We start from the raw sequence: 16,451 nt of genomic DNA on the forward strand, positions 1-16,451 counted from the left end.
TTATATGCCCAGGGGTAGTCAGTGGTGCATGGACCAAGTCTTTCTGTGGTGGTGTCTTGGAGGAGTTTAACAGTAAGGTCTTTGAATGGCTGCACCCAAGAAACCGCATGATTGGTTATGTTTCCACGGATAATGGCAATAATATAGTTAGGGCCATGAATGATGGTGGCTATTTCAGAGAGCCGTGTTTGGCGCACAGTATTAACATTGTTGTTCAAGATTTCTTGAAAAAAGAAAACAAAGTCAGAAAGTTACTGACCACCTGCCGAAGAATCTGCACACATTTCAGCCATTCTTTTAAGGCCTGGAAGCATCTGAGGAACATTCAACGTGACCGTAGAGTGCCAGTCAGAGGTCTCATCCAGGAGGTGGTAACACGTTGGAACTCAACCTTCTACATGCTTGAGCATCTGTCTGAGCAGTGCTTGGTAATCAATGAGTATGACTTTGCACTGGGTTCTACTATGAAAGACATGAGGCTAGAGTTGGAGGAATGATTTGATTTGATTTGATTATCGGATGTGTAGAGCGCAAGATTGCCCGGGGGAGTCCTGGCGCTGGAAATTACTGAGACTGTCTGCGCGGGCAGGGGTCGTGCATACACCTGGGCCAGGGCTAAACAGAGAAGAACTAGGTCTTTACGCTCTTTCTGAAAGCTAGCAGAGATGGGCTATTTTTTATTTCTGCAGGAAGTTTGTTCCAGGTTATTGCTGAATGCAGTAGGAAACCTCTCCCCCCCATCTAAGTTGTTCCAATCTGGGAGTCCTGAAGAGGTTAGCACTGCTGGACATTAGCGTCCTAGGCGGTTCATACTGTACCATGTTTGTTTTCAGAAAATGCAGGCCTGAACCATGCAGGGCTTTGTAAGCCAGGCAGGCTAACTTAAATTGAATTATTTTCTCAACCGGTAGCCAGTGTAGACTTCTGAGCCTAGAGGCCACCTGCTTGATCCTGGGGATGTTCATTATCAGCCTGGCAGCAGCGTTCTGTAGCCACTGAAGTTTTAGAAGTAGCTGTTTTTGGAGCCCTGCATAAAAGGCGTTCCCATAATCCATTTTGGAAAGGGCCAGCATAGTTACCAGTGTTTTACAGGTGGCAGGTGGAATATATGGCAATAGTTTTCGAATCAGCTTCAGCGTGAACCCGACCGAGGAGGCGAGTTTATTAATTTGGGCCTTAAATGTGAGTTTAGAGTCGTACATGAATCCAAGGTTCCTTACGCTGTCCACAGGTGATGGGCAGCTGCCTAAACCGTCAGGCCATCAATTAGGTGACCAGATGTTAGCGTCGGCCCCGAGCAGTATGACCTCAGACTTATCTCCGTTTAATTTCAGGCAATTCGTTTGCATCCAGAGACTGACCTGGTTCATGCAGAGCCGGAATTTATCGCCCGTCTCAGAGGTGTTGTTGGATATGGCCACCACTATTTGTGTATCATCAGCATAGGAAATTGGAAGGAAACTGTGTTCCCTGATAATGTTTGCTAAAGGGGCAGTGTAAACATTAAAAAGGGTGGGGCTTAAAGTGGAGCCCTGGGGGACCCCGCAGGGGGACTTGAAAGATTTTGAAGAAAATTCCCGAAGCTGCACCGTGAAGGATCTTTCTTCCAGGAAAGAAGCCGAAAGTGCAGTCGCGGACAAGTGCAGTCCTATTTCTTTAAGACGGGACAGGAGTATCTTGTGGTTGAAGGTGTTGAATGCTGCCGACAGATCTAACAAAATCAAGGCAGCCTTCCCACCTGCGTCCAAGATCCTCCTGACCTCCTCCGCCGCCATAATCAGAGCGGTTTTGGTACCAAATTCTTCCCGGTACCCATGTTGTGATATGTCGAGAGCCTGGGAGTCCTTGATAAATTTAGACAGTTGGGAGTTCAAGTGTTTTTCTAGAATTTTTGCAGGGAAGGGGATTCTCGAGATAGGTCTGTAGTTAGCTAGATTCAAAGGGTCCAGGTTCGGTTTTTTGAGGAGTGGGAAAACAGAGGCGGCTTTCCAGACTTTAGGAAAGCAGGTAGTCTCAATATTCCTAGTGAGGAGCAGCTGAAGTTGCTTACTGAGCAGATCCTGGAACATGTGCAGAACTTTGGGAGGACATGGGTCGGAGGGGCCCCCTGACTTAGTGTTAGTATGAGTTGGAAAAACTGATCCACTGAAGGGGCGTAAAACTGAAACTCTGCTTTCCCTGGCTCTGCGTGTTTTCCTGTATCAGGCTGAGGATCTTATGTCCGTGTGACATAGTTGGGGATAGGGATCGAGTCGTAGATGAGCTTTACTTTATCCGTGCAAAAGTGGCCCAGTTTATTACAAAGCCCTGTACTGCCTTCTATCTGCGTAGCCGCCGTCTTGGTGAGTTTTTTGACGGTGGCAAAGAGCTCTTTACTGGAGTTATTGGCTTCCTTGATTTTCTTTACAAAGAAAGACGATTTTTCTTCAGTTATACGTTTCTTATAGGTGGCTAAAGTCTTGCAATAGATATCTTTCTCCCGGTCCTCATAGTTAGCCCCCTTCTCCTTTCAGCCCGCCTACAAGTCTGTTATTGCAATCTGTGTTTCTCAGTGAACCAGGGCCCGGAAATTTTTCTCCTCTTAACGAGTTTTGTTTTAAGAGGTGCGACAGACAGCACTGTCGCTTTGATCCAGTTATTTACTTGGTCCGTAGCAAGATTGCTATCTTGTGCTAGACCTGAGACTGTCGCGTCAAGGTGCGCGTGAAGTTTGGCAATATCAATTTTATCCCATTCTTGGAAGGAGAATTGCTTGCCATGGGGGGCCCTAGCGGTACTGGTCTGGTCGATAGTTAAGGTGAAATTGACGACTTTATGGTCCGACCAGGGGACCGGAATAACGTCGCCTATTATGATATTGGGGTTAGATGAAAAAATCCCATCTAAAATGTGACCTGCAGAGTGGGTTCCTTGATGTACCAGTTGGCACAGACCACAGCTAGCCATAGTCTCTGAAATGAATGCTGTGTTGTTATCTGTGGCTTTTTCGAGATGAATATTGAAGTCTCCCAAGATGGTGTAATCAGCCCTTGCAAGACTAGATTCAAGAGCAGGGCCTAGGGATTGAGATAGGGGGTTTCTAGCCTTAGGCGTCCTGTACAGCAAAAGGCCATCAAATGTGTAGTTATATGTGATGCTAATTTTAAAAGGAAGGGACTCGCACTCAAGGTAGCATCGAGCCTCCAGACCCCAAACGTGTAATCCCTCTTTGCTGATAATGGCTAAGCTCCCCCTCATTTCCCGATTCGATCGGCCCGAAGAATAGAGTATCCCCCAGGGACTGCTAGTGACAAGTCTATATCTGAGGCTTCGTTAGCCCAGGTCTCTGTTATAAACAGCAGATCGAGGTTGTGAGTGTTGATGAGGTTGGCCACACTACCAAAAGGTATACAGCAAAGGTTCTGATAGGCCAGAGGACGACTCCTTACTGACCGATATACGAATGCTCTCTCTCTCAAACTTGGAGAGAGAAGACTTGGAGGCGCCGATCACCGTTGAGGAACTTACTAGAGCAATCGGAGACCTCCGGGACGGGAAGGCTTTAGGGCCCAATGGCTTACCAATAGAACTATATAAGCTTAATCCCTCTGGCCTCGGCCCATACCTTAAACGGATGTTCGAGGAGTGCAAGGAACAAGGCATTCTGCCGCGGGATCAGCTCATAGTCACGATAGTGGCCATCCACAAGGAAGGGAAACCCAGAGACTCCTGTGCCTGCTACAGGCCCATATCCCTTCTAAATGCTGAGCCCAAAATTTTGGCCAAAGTCCTTGCCAACAGACTGAAGCCTGTCCTTCCCGCCTTAGTCCACCCAGACCAGTCTGGCTTTATGCCACACCGGAACACTTCGCTTAACCTCTGAAGGTTGCATGGAGTTTTGGGTCGTTGTCATACTCTCCAGGAAGATGCGGTGTTACTCTCCCTCGACGCCACAATGGCATTTGATACGCTTGAGTGGTCCTACATGATGGCGGTCCTCCGCAAACTGGGATTTGGTCCAAGCTTTATAGGGTGGGTGCGCCTCTTGTGCGCAGCACCCTTAGCCCAAGTCTCCGTTAACAACAAAATCTCCACAGTATTTGAACTCGAACGTGGAACGAGACAGGGTTGCCCCCTCTCGCCCCTCCTCTTTGCCCTCTCGCTGGAGCCCTTGGCCGCGTGGATCAGGCAAGACCTACCCATGAAGGAGATACGCTGGGCTGATGGATGGGAGGACAGGATTTCGCTCTATGCGAATGACGTCCTGCTGTACCTCACCAAACCCCGCAAGTCCCTAATAGTGGTGATGGCTATCATCACCAACTTCGGGAAAAACTCTGGCTACAGCATCAACTGGGGCAAGTCCGTTCTCTAAGTGCTGCAGGGGTAGACTCCAGTGCTCCCACGGAACTGCCCTATTACGGTAGCTACCAAGGGGTTCCGCTATCTGGGGGTGTTCATATCCAAAGAACCGGAGATGAGATACGAGAAGAACCTCCTTCCGCCTCTCCAGCGATTTAAGAGAGACACTGCCTCCTGGCGGAGACTTCCGCTGTCCCTCCTCGGACGGGCAGCTCTTCTTAAAATGATGGCACTGCCTAGGTTTCTGTACGCACTACAAAACCACCCAGACCTGGTCCCGAAGACATACTTTGCCTCTATTGAGGCCACACAGAGGGAACTGCTGTGGTCCGGAATGCCCCGCATCTCCATACAGAAACTGACCCTGGGATGGTTCGATGGTGGTACAGCGGACGCGCATTGCGGGCGTGCCGGACCACCGCCGGAGTCACGCCAGAGTCCAGCCCGTCTGCGCCCGTCAGCGACACGGAGGCGATCGGTGCGCCGGGGTGGGCTGGATCTTCTGGTCTATCTACTCCTTCCACCATTATGTTTCGCTATACATCGCTGGAACTCCGATCCCTGCAAAAGGTTGCGTGCTCCTGTCACAAAGTCTTTCTGGGTCGATTTAGGGGCAAGAGACGGTGTCCTGGCTGCGGGTGGTTGCCAGGCAATGCCCCGGCCACTACATCTGACAGGGAGGTAGTGCCTGCTCTTAAATACCAGATCATTGAGCAGACACGCCCAGGATATTCACGATCTCCTGGTCACGGAAAAGCCTCTTTGTCTGATGTTGACAGAGACGTGGTTAGGAGAGTCTTCCAACCCCGATATTGCCACAGCAATTCCCCCTGATTATAATATCTTCAGGCAGGATAGATTAAAGGGGAGGGGCGGTGGTGTGGCACTGGTGGTGAATAAACTCGCCACATGTTCCACTATCCCTATGGATGTTATCACAGGGTCTGAATCTCTTGCCTTTTCCATAGTATTAGCGCCCCATCAATCCTTTAAAGGGCTCCTAGTTTACAGGCCCCCTGGACCGGTAGGCTCCTTTTTTGAAGAGCTCCAGCGGTAGTCTCCGCTCTGGTGCTGAGGTCCGAGCACTGTGTATTGGCCGGGGATTTTAACTTCCAGATGGACGATGGATTGGACCCTGATACGATGAAAATGATTGATGTTACGGCTCCTCTAGGCCTCTCCCCTTATCTATTTGGACCGACACATGAAAAAGGCCATACCCTGGATTAGGTCTTTTCCACAACCTTTATAGAGGTGCTGGCTCCTCTGCCGGTGCTCTGGTCGGATCACAGGCTGGTCAAATTCCATGTGTTGGCCACAAAGAAATCATCGAGCGCTGCTCCTCGGCAGCAGGGCCAAGCACCTAGGGCCTATCATCGGGTGTCTCCGGAAATGCTGACACAGGCATGTCTGGATCATCCATGCCCTCGGACAGGAGACCTGGAAAGGGATTTAGAGTCTCTGCAAGAGTGGCTGACGGACAGGCTGAATGATCTTGCCCCTGTGTTGGCCCCCCGTAAAACAGCTAAACGGGTTTCTGACCCTTGGTTTACTGAAGCACTGGCGGCAACTCGACGCCAGTGCAAGGTGGCTGAGAGGGCCTGGCGCTCACAGTATGATTCCGTGGCCAAGCTTGCTTATAGGACGGCTGTGAAAGCCTACCATCGTGACATCCTCCTTGAAAAAAGGGTTTATTTTGCAAAGAGGATCGAGACTGCCTCTAATTCGTGCAAGGACATTTTTACTATCGTGAGGGAATTCACGGCCCCACATACTAATTCGACCCAGGTAGCTCCTTCTGAGCCGTGGGTAAGTGCCCTTGAAATTTTTTTTACCACCAAGATAAAGTTGATCCAGGACTCTTTCCCTCTGAGGGTGGCTGGAATATCTCCCTGCACTGAGGGTGAATCAGAGCTAACAGCCTGTCTGGGTCCGGTCCTGGCAGGCTTTCCGCCTCTTTCAGCTTCCTCGTCTTTGGAACTTATGGCCAAACTTAAATCCGGGTCGCCCCTTGACACTTGCCCTGCCAAATTTTTGGCGAAAATGGCGGAAGTCATTAATCCTTTGGTGAATCCAATTCTGAATCTTTCCTTGAGTGAAGGGGTGGTCCCGCAGGCCTGGAAGCAGGCGATGATCATTCCTCTTCTCAAGAAGCCTGGTCTGGATCCTGAGGCTTTGGTCAACTACAGGCCCATCTCTCTCCTGCCAGCTTTCACTAAGATCTTGGAGAAGCACGTGCATATTGTGCTCTCCAACTTTCTAGAATCCCACAATCTGCTGCATTCTACCCAATCGGGCTTCCGCGCCAACGTAAGCACCGAGACGGCGCTTTTGGAGGTGTCGGAAGCCATGAAGGAGGTACTGGATTCAGGAGGCAAAGCTATGCTTGTGATGCTTGACCTGTCGGCGGCTTTTGACACCGTCCCCCATGAGGGTCTCCTCGCCAGACTTCATGAGATCGGTCTGAGGGGGACGGTGCTCAGCTGGTTTAGATCGATCCTGGCTGGCCGTCGACAAACGGTCTGGGCCTCTCCAAGCTCTGCCGTGATGCCGCCATTGGGAGTCGGAGTCCCGCAGGGCTCAGTGTTGAGCCCGACTCTATTTAACATCTTTATGACCCCCCTGGTGGCACTGGTGGAGTCCTATGGGGCCCAGATCGTATCCCATGCCGATGATACCCAGCTCCTCTTTACGTGTGGGAAAGGAGCAGTTTTTGATGGAGAGAGTATCCGCGGTTGCCTTGGGGCTGTTTTCAACTGGTTTCAGCTGAACAGCCTCAAGTGCAACTCAGATAAATCTGAGGTACTCTTCTTCGGCTGTCGGTCGGACCCAGTTTGGCAGGAATGGTGGCCTGTCAACATGTTTTGTCGTGTATTCCTATAGGTTCTGAATCAATCCCCCTATTCCTGACCCTGTTCTAGTTAAACTAACTATCAAGTTAACTAACAGTCAGCCCATGAGGCAAGACAAGCCCCCATGATGCAGATACCGTTATCTGACGCAGTCACACTATGGCACAGGAACGTGTTATCTGATTAGGTCATAACGCTTGAGATCTAATTAGACAAGCGACATTCCTCCAGCCCCTGATAAGGCATACGACGTTCTCATAACAAATCAAACCTATGACAACCTGGAAAACCCGTGCGGCCATTGTTTTGATTTCACAGAGAACTTTAGTAAAAGAATGTGCTAACGAGCAAGTCGTATGACATCTTTATTGACGTATCTATGTCCATCCTTACGTCAATCTCGGCACCTTTAAGGTATAAATATTGCCGATCTTGCCCTATGCAAACACACGCGTGGTGACGAGACGGAGCAGCCATACTTGCCGAAGCCCAGAAGCAGAGCAGACCCCGCTGGCAGCAGCCCCGCCTTCCTGACGCGCTGAGAGACGCGCTGCTATCTCAAGCCGAGAGACCCAGCACCGGCGCTTTCGGGCAGCCCTCGCAGGCAGCCTGGAATATCGAGAGCAGAGAAAGAGATACCATTCCTCATTCATCCTAAATTCCAGGTACAGAACTGAATAACCCCTCACAGAGAATTCTTTAGTTATTCGCTTGGCAAAAACAAACTTAACTTAAACTGTAACTTTCTATTCCCGCCCACGCATTAGACTTAGGTCAGGTACACGGGGTAGGCGTATTTAGAAACACCAGTTGAGCACGTTTAGTCAAATGTATATGTGTATGTAAATATATTTTAATCATTTTAAACATCATATGGCTCAGAAACCATATCAATGTTTTTACAGTATTATTTTATACTATTGCTTTTAATGTATGCACTTTACTTAACTATAAGTATTGCAATAATATCGATCCATTTCTCTTGTACGAGAAAAGAGACTGATCAATAAATAACACCTTTTTATTGAACACGCCCGTCTCTTCCTTTTCTCTACAATCTGATGAGACTAAGAATGCACGTACTGACTGAGTAAAATAATTGCCTTGTGCTCACACGACTCTCGAGATTGACTCTTGATTAGGGGAGAGCAAAGTTGTCATGTTCTATGGTTGTCAGAAACTAAATCCCTTCTTGTCTAATCAGGGAAGTTAAGTCCTCCTTGAACATTCGAGAAAGTTTCTAGCGAACTCTGAGCTAAGCTGGCAAACCCAAAAATTAAGTCTAGTATCGACAGTAGTAGACCTAGTTAACGTCTGGCCTAGGCCTTTACTGCTGTAGGTATTATTCCAATGCGCAGAGCCTATTGGGAAGATAGGAACTACACTACATGGCGCCCAACGCGTTTGGAAAGGGCGATAAAACTAACGTAAGACATTTAGAGTAACTCAGTCGTGCTTTCTCACTCAGACCCCTTTTCCCACATACTCCAAAGACGTCTGGAGTGGGTGAAAGGTTATATCCTCCAAAACCTCGCAGGAGGGAACTCCTATGTATGGTTCTTGGTATAGTCAACGTTGAAGGATAAACAGTTCCAAAATATTGTGCATCTAATCTCTGTTTCCATAAAGAAACCTGATCTGCAAACAAACATAATACCATCCTGTCGGTAAAATGGGAGACAGTGATGAAGAAAGAGAGGCAGTTAGATTAGCAACTGAACTCGCAGCAGCTGATGCTACCATGCAGGCTGCTGACGGGGATATAATACTCATCCCGGTCATCAAAAGGAAATCTATAACCTTAAAACTTATAGAAAATGGACTGACACCTAGAGGTGGTACAGTCATATTCGTAATTGAGGCACACGAATATCGGCAGACAGAGGTATACTATACATGGATACATTTTCCAGCAGCAAATGCTGTAACAAAGTACTTCCACTATTACAAAATTGAGGTACCACCTGACATTTACACTCCTTTCGAGGAGGTGGAAGTACCACTCAAATTTCAAGAGCATTTGCTCTTATTTGATGGCGCCCTAATACATAACAATCACATTACAAGGCTCGGTCCTTTAGGAAGACCAGGAGCAACGTGGCCGGTCTTAGCCGGATACACACCACACCCAGACATCGAAGGGATGTCTACAGGAGAGCTGTTAATACAGCTAAAACAATTACTAAAAATTCATAGACAATTAGTTCAGTATGTAATGCGGACTTCAACAATTCAGCCAGCGATTAAACTTCCACAGCTGACCCCTCACCAGGGGAACACAAATAAAATCACACCACAGAACATCCAATCCTGCCTAGGTAAAGTTCCGGCTAAACGGGAACAGATACCATTCTGGTTGGCACAGAAAATCACACAAATAGAGGCGGTGTTTCCTGACACCACCCCGCTAGAAAAACACAGGATTCTGACTATATGTCTCCCAATGGGAATCGCACCACACATTGAGGACTGTGACACTTGGGGTACAGTCTTTGCTTAAAAACGCACGGTGTTCCATCCATTTCGGTAATACCAGATGTGCTAAAACAAATTCAAGACGAATACGGTCCAGAGCCTGCTTTAACTCTTGGTATGAAATTACTGAAAGACTTCAAGCAGGTCTCGGCTATATTATTAGCCAATATAAAAGGTGAAGCAGCAAACGTGGCGATCCGCCAGAGGTTAAAAGAGACAGATATAGCAGACCAACCAGCTGAAATTGCCAGAATCATAGAAAAATCCTATGAGGAACTAGGCAGAGATAGTCTAGGTGGAATACCAGTAAAACCGCAACTGACTGAAAGTCCAGAAAAAATATTTTTTAATAATAATTCACCAAAAAAGAACTGGGATGGAAACAAACAATCCAATCCTAAAGAAAAGAAATTCCAGTCCCGAGGAAGGTCTCCTAGGCGAAGAGAGAAATCTCCAAACCGAAGACAGAGGTCACCGCAGAGTGACCCCTCTGGGAATAGATATAACCTTAGAAATAGGGATAATATTAAAAAACCTGATAGATATCAAGACATTGATACACGTCCCTCTCAATCTTTTCAGACTTCCTCGCAGAAATCGGAAAGAAGAGGACGATAAGAAGAGCACGCCAAGTCCAAAGACAAGGAACCTGCTCAACTAAAAAAGAAATTAAAATTTCCAAAAAAGAAGGTAGCCAGTATCAAGGTAGTTAACAATGCCGAGAATACTGAGGACACAACTGAAAAACGGAGAGTGGGCTCAGACAATGCTAGACAGCGCAGCAGAGGTGAGCATAGCTCGCAAAGTCATCTGGAGACAGTGGACACGAATGAATATCTTCAAGTGAAAACTGCAGACACCAGAGTTAGCAAACCCCACAAGATATACGAGATAACATTACGTATAGGGGGAGATAAGACTAGGAAAATAAGGGGACTATTTTGGGATAACCTCTCCAAGGGCTATGACATCCTCCTATCTGAAAAAGACTGGCCACCAGAGTTTGTCAGGGAGTGCCCTCATGGCGAGGAAGTAATTATGCCTGCCTTCTCGAATCAAATCCCGATTCATAAAAAATATACACTTGCTAGAAAATGGGCAGTGGCCTTATCACCTGCTTTATATAAAAATCATGTAGGATGGGATGAGGACTCCCCTCCTCACAAAATCCAGTTAAAATCACAACCAACTGCACAAAGGCAGTACCCAATTAAGCAAGAAGCTAAAAAACAGGTAAATGAAATACTAGATCAGCTAGAATACCAAGGGGTGATTGAAACTTGCACCTCACAAATGAACAATCCTTTGTTTCCGGTCTCCAAACCAGACAACTCATATCGTCTAGTTTTGGATTACCGACACCTTAACACATGTTGCAAAACTTTTGCAGTGCAAAACTCACACAGTGCTGCACTAATGAATAACATAGTGCGCAAAAAATACAAAACAAGCTTGGACATCTCCAATGGATTCTTTTGTCAAAACATAGCAACAGAGAGCAGATATTTAACTGCATTCTCAGTAAATGGCACTCAAAAACAATTCTGTCGGTTAGCCCAGGGGTACAAGAACAGCCCGGGGGTATTCTCAGCGAGAGTAACAGAATTACTACAACTATATGATGATGAAGCATTATCTTATGTCGATGACATTTACTTAACAGATGATGACTTGGAGACTCACTTGAAAAGAGTGAACACCATAATATTTGGGTTCGCAGCAGAGGGTTACAAATTCAACTTTAAAAAATCCAGAATTGCCCATCTAACAGTCCTATTCTTAGGATATGAGTTATCAAGTGAAGGCAAAAGCCTGGCAGACAATTTCCTAGAGAAATGTGCCGTAATCCAAGCTCCTAAAACACTAAAAAACCTACAGTCAATTCTAGGCTTCCTAAATTTCGGAAGAACATACATTGCAAATTACGCAGAAAGGGTCAAACCCCTTTATGATCTAATTAAACCAGACTTTAAAAGATCCAATTGGACTCAAACACACACAGAAATTTTGAGATCCTTACAAACAGACATGCTAATTAAAACAAAATTAGAAACACGTGATAACACACGCAATCTTGTGATTCGAGTCATCCCAGGGAGATGCGGATTCACATACCTGACCTCCAATGAGGGAGAAAAGGTACCAATTGCATTCAAATCACACTTGTACACAGAGGCTGAACAGAAATTCAGTAATACAGAAAAAATTGTTCATGCAGTTCAAACCGCAATAGCTAGAGAAAAAGACATAGCTGACGGTAGACATATCACAGTCAGAACAGCTGAATCAGCCTTTGAGGCACTAACAACACCGTGTAATTTACCAACAACAACATTGAATCCGGAATGGATACAATGGGTGAATTCAATCACATCGGACAAAGTATACTACTACTTTGATCCAGAACTAGAAGAATTAAAAAATCTAAAATATGAAAAGACGTATCCTCTGCCAATCGACATTCTGCCTCTATGACATTACGCCTGTGTAATCTATACAGACGGACATGCTCAACCCTCCGTTTGGGGAGAACAAGCATACAACCCCACATGTGAGATTACAAAAGAAGTGTGGCGCGGAGGTAAACTAAGACCTCTATTAACAAAATCACACTCGGTAGAAAGTAATTCAGAACAACAAACTGAAATATTAGCTTTGAAAATGGCGCTAGATAATGCGGATCGCGAATTCCCGACACTTATAGTGTCAGATTCGTATTACTGCGTCAAATCATACAACAAGGATTTGCAGACATGGATTCAAAACGGTTACAAAGATGACACAGATGCACCAATAAAGCAGAAACTGCTCTGGGAACAAATAGCTCTTTTACAAAAAGAACTACCAAAGGCTCACGTGACACACTCACTGAGTCACCAGCGTGATGGCGTTCACGTTGCAGGGAATTCATTGGCTGAAACAGCCGCAGCGGCAGCCACTAAATCGGCTCTCGTAGATCGAAAAAAGCGTACATTAAAATACATTGACGGTGAAACAATGCTGGCGGTGAAAACGTCATCAAAAGGCGACTGCTCAGCGTTACCGATCAACTATCCACTCAATTATACATACATAATCGATGCAAACTCCGTCCCTTTTGCTCGAATCCCTGGAGTGGGGGATAGAGTGATTCCAAACATGGACAGGAGAAGCTTGTTAATCGCAGACGCACACATGGGCGAGGGTCTCAGACACCTCAAACTAAAAGATTCTCTGGAAGAATTACAATCACGATACTGGTGGCCAGGCATGAGCCTGCATCACACCGTGTTTGTAAAAAACTGCCCAAACTGCAACAGAGATCGCAGTGGGGAGAGAAACAGTTTAATACCTCGTCGTATCAAGGCAGATAATATCACCAGTAAAAAGCAGGGCTTGCGATTAACATATACAGGCTAGTTTCCACTTATAATGTAGATCACCAGCACTCGGCTGACGTCCGGACTGTTATACAAGATTTGCGAGTCTAATTGGCATATACGCTAAGAGCATGCTACGTTCGACCATTGTTTTCACTCAGGCCCACCAGCCTGGGGGGAAACATGGCCAAATGAGCACAGCCCAGCGGGAATCTTCTCACTTCCTTCCTGAGGGTACGGGATGGTGTAAAGAAAAAACCAAGGCAGAAAGCAATCTATTGCAGAAAGGATATTAGGTTCAGGAGCTGGGTGGGTCAAACATCAAATAAGTGTCCAACGTAGTCTAAATAACTTGCCAAGAAATTCTCTGAAGGGATTCAGTCCGTACGAATTATTATTTGGAACTAGGATGATGATCTCTGACCTTGATAGTCAGACTTCAGTGGTGAAAGAAAAAACCTTTGATATCAAAGACCGTTTGGCTATTTTGCAGGACTTAAATAAAACAAGAAAAGACCTGAGCAACATACAGTTGAAACAACAGCCAACAACCACTGAAGAATCACCACCTGTCCCAGCAAGACCTGTCTGGATTCCAGAAGTCGGGGATCTAGTCAGGGAGAAGATCGCGGTAAAGAAGGAATTTGGGCCTTCTTACAGAAAAGCAGTTCCTGTCTTGTCTGTCAACGGGACAAGATCAGTTGTACTACCGCCACTTGCTGGAAAAAAGGAGAACCGAGTTGTATCCATCGACCTGGTAAAACCACAACATGTGGCCGATAACAAACAGTAGGCCAAGTGGACTCCCAATAAGTAGCAGAACACCAAGGTTTGCTACCAGTACAGAGGTCCTATCAAAGAGGCTCATCACATTCGAAACGCCTACAGAAGAACAACAAGGACTATGCAACAATGCAATAGAACTCAGACCTCTGAAAACCCAAATAAAAACATTTAGCAGAGACACACCAATCTATACTGAAGTACCGAGTGACAATGCAAGAAACAAAAATCCTGAACCAATTGGAACAATTGACAGAACTGCATCCGGCTACTTCATAAACTTCGATGATTCCTCTGAAGGCTTCAGTGAATCAAAGACACAGCCATCATCAAAAACCTTTAAAGATAAAGCTAAAGAACTTTTGAACCAACTGAAAGAAACATATCTGATTTCTCCATGAATTGAATTTTGGGTGGGTTTTGGTGCATTTATCCTCATACTTTGGCTCATCATGGTACTAACTTTGGGACGCTTAATTGAGGGAAAATATGCTAAAATGGACACAGCAAGTCAGAACATCAACTTGGTCCTCAAACCACACACATCTTCACACGTCGAGAAAAGAGAACTTTCTTCAGCCAACTTCACAGCCAATCCTATACCTGGTGGGGTAGCCTGGGACAACACTGACTATGAAATTTATGGTCCGGTCGAGATCCTGAAATATCCACACCAAATCAAGATCTCCTTGAGTGACTTTGCAAAACCAAACTCATTTGCTGATGATTGGGACTTCGAAAGCATTAATAACATGATGTCTGACTTAGTAATGTCTGCTAAATTTACAAAACATGATTATTTGCAAGGTTCTACAAATTATGATAGTATGTATTGCTATAACCACTATGGTAACCATTTTTTACATAGATCTGCACAACCTAGAAATGTTTTAAATTATAATCAATGGGAACATTGTGCAACACCTCCAAAAGGGAGCTCAAGAACTGTTTATGACAAATATTCATATTTTTCAGGTTTTAACATAAGTAATGCTGAAACATTTTATTATAAATTGTCAAACAAGACAGGGATGAAAACCATGATAACCAACACAAAGTTGATATATTCAGATTCATTCTTCGAAAAAATGAATACTTTTGGATTTGATTATTGGGACAAAAATGTTGATTTGAAAAGTGTTTGGGGTACAAAAGAATGGCAAGTACAGGGTTTAGAAGCTTTGTTTAGAGCCTGCATGATCCCAGAACAAATGATATTTTTAAATGACACTGTTCAACAAACCACCTGTCTTGGATTAGCCAAAATCAAAGATTTAAATAAACCGTCTATTCCAAAGCCAACAATGTTTAGCAATAACTCTGATACAGATGAAGAGATAGACGTAAACCATATATTAAACCAAAATAGAACACATCCTGATTGGAAACAGTGGTTGATCTGGCCCACAGATACAAATAACTGTCAAGACAGATTCCTGAATAAAACACAGGGGTTCAAAATGACCAGGCCAGACCCTAGATATCCTCAAAGACATCACCCAGGGATAATAACAACCTACAGTGTGGGCAAATTATGCCTTCAATGGCTACAAACTTCCACACTGCCTGAAATTAAGCAACACCTAACTTTACTTACTGAAGGTGCTGACTTGCGTGATTTCATTCTGGGACCACGCAAACATCGTCAAAAGCGTTTCATAGCAGCCTCTGTATATGCAGCATACAATGAGGCCTGGAAGGTTACTCAAATTGAAACAGCAGAAAGAATACGGGAAATTGACCGTATCAATTTGGAAAAATCACTTTCTGTAGTGGACAATGGGTTAATGACTCTGTCCTCCAGAATTTTTTCATTGGACAGCATTGTGTCTTCAGCAATCGATATATTATCGCAAGACTTACTATTATTACAACATGGTCAGTCACAATTGCGTTCTATTGTACAGCTTGGCTGGACGTTACAAAATCTGCGTTCAGGCTATGTGCCTTGGCGTTTAATCAACACAACGTCACTATTCCAAATCTTTAACCTTACTGATAGACAAATCGGTATGGCGCAAAAGGGTGCTGATTATACAATCTTGAGCATTGAAAAACTAGAAAGATTACCAATGACAATGTCAGAACGACCTGTCAGTGAATGGATAATACACGGAATCATAAATATTCCAATCTCAACCTTCAGGTTTCAATACTGCCAAAAATATATAAAGGCTGGCATGTACGAGAAATTGGGAAAGGGGTACCTTAAAACAACTTGGAACCTGCCCTATTCACATGCATGTGTCAGTAATAAAGGACAGAAAGTGTTTCTTAGTGGCAACAATTGTGCTATGTCACTAAGTGGCACGCTTCTGTGTAAAGGTATTAGTTTGCACGGAGCCTGTGAAGGGAATTCATACAACCTTTCATGTCACCAGCAAGGCGCACCTGCAACTGAAATAGAACCATTCTTTCAAAGACTCTATAATGGGAGTTACATTCTTATTGTAGACCGCAGATGTTGTAGTCTTATGCCCGGGACTCCTTATCTAGTCACTACGACTGCGAAGGTCAAGTGCTGTGGACGTTCTTTGTTCCCCAGCTCCTTTCCAGACAGGGAGGCAAGGGCATGGCCCAATTTGAAAATTACTTCTATTCGAATAGATACTTTAAGCAGAATGAAAACAGTGCTTCTTCA

Source organism: Lissotriton helveticus, chromosome 1_1, assembly GCF_964261635.1.
Source record: "Lissotriton helveticus chromosome 1_1, aLisHel1.1, whole genome shotgun sequence".
Taxonomy (NCBI): Eukaryota; Metazoa; Chordata; class Amphibia; order Caudata; family Salamandridae; genus Lissotriton; species Lissotriton helveticus.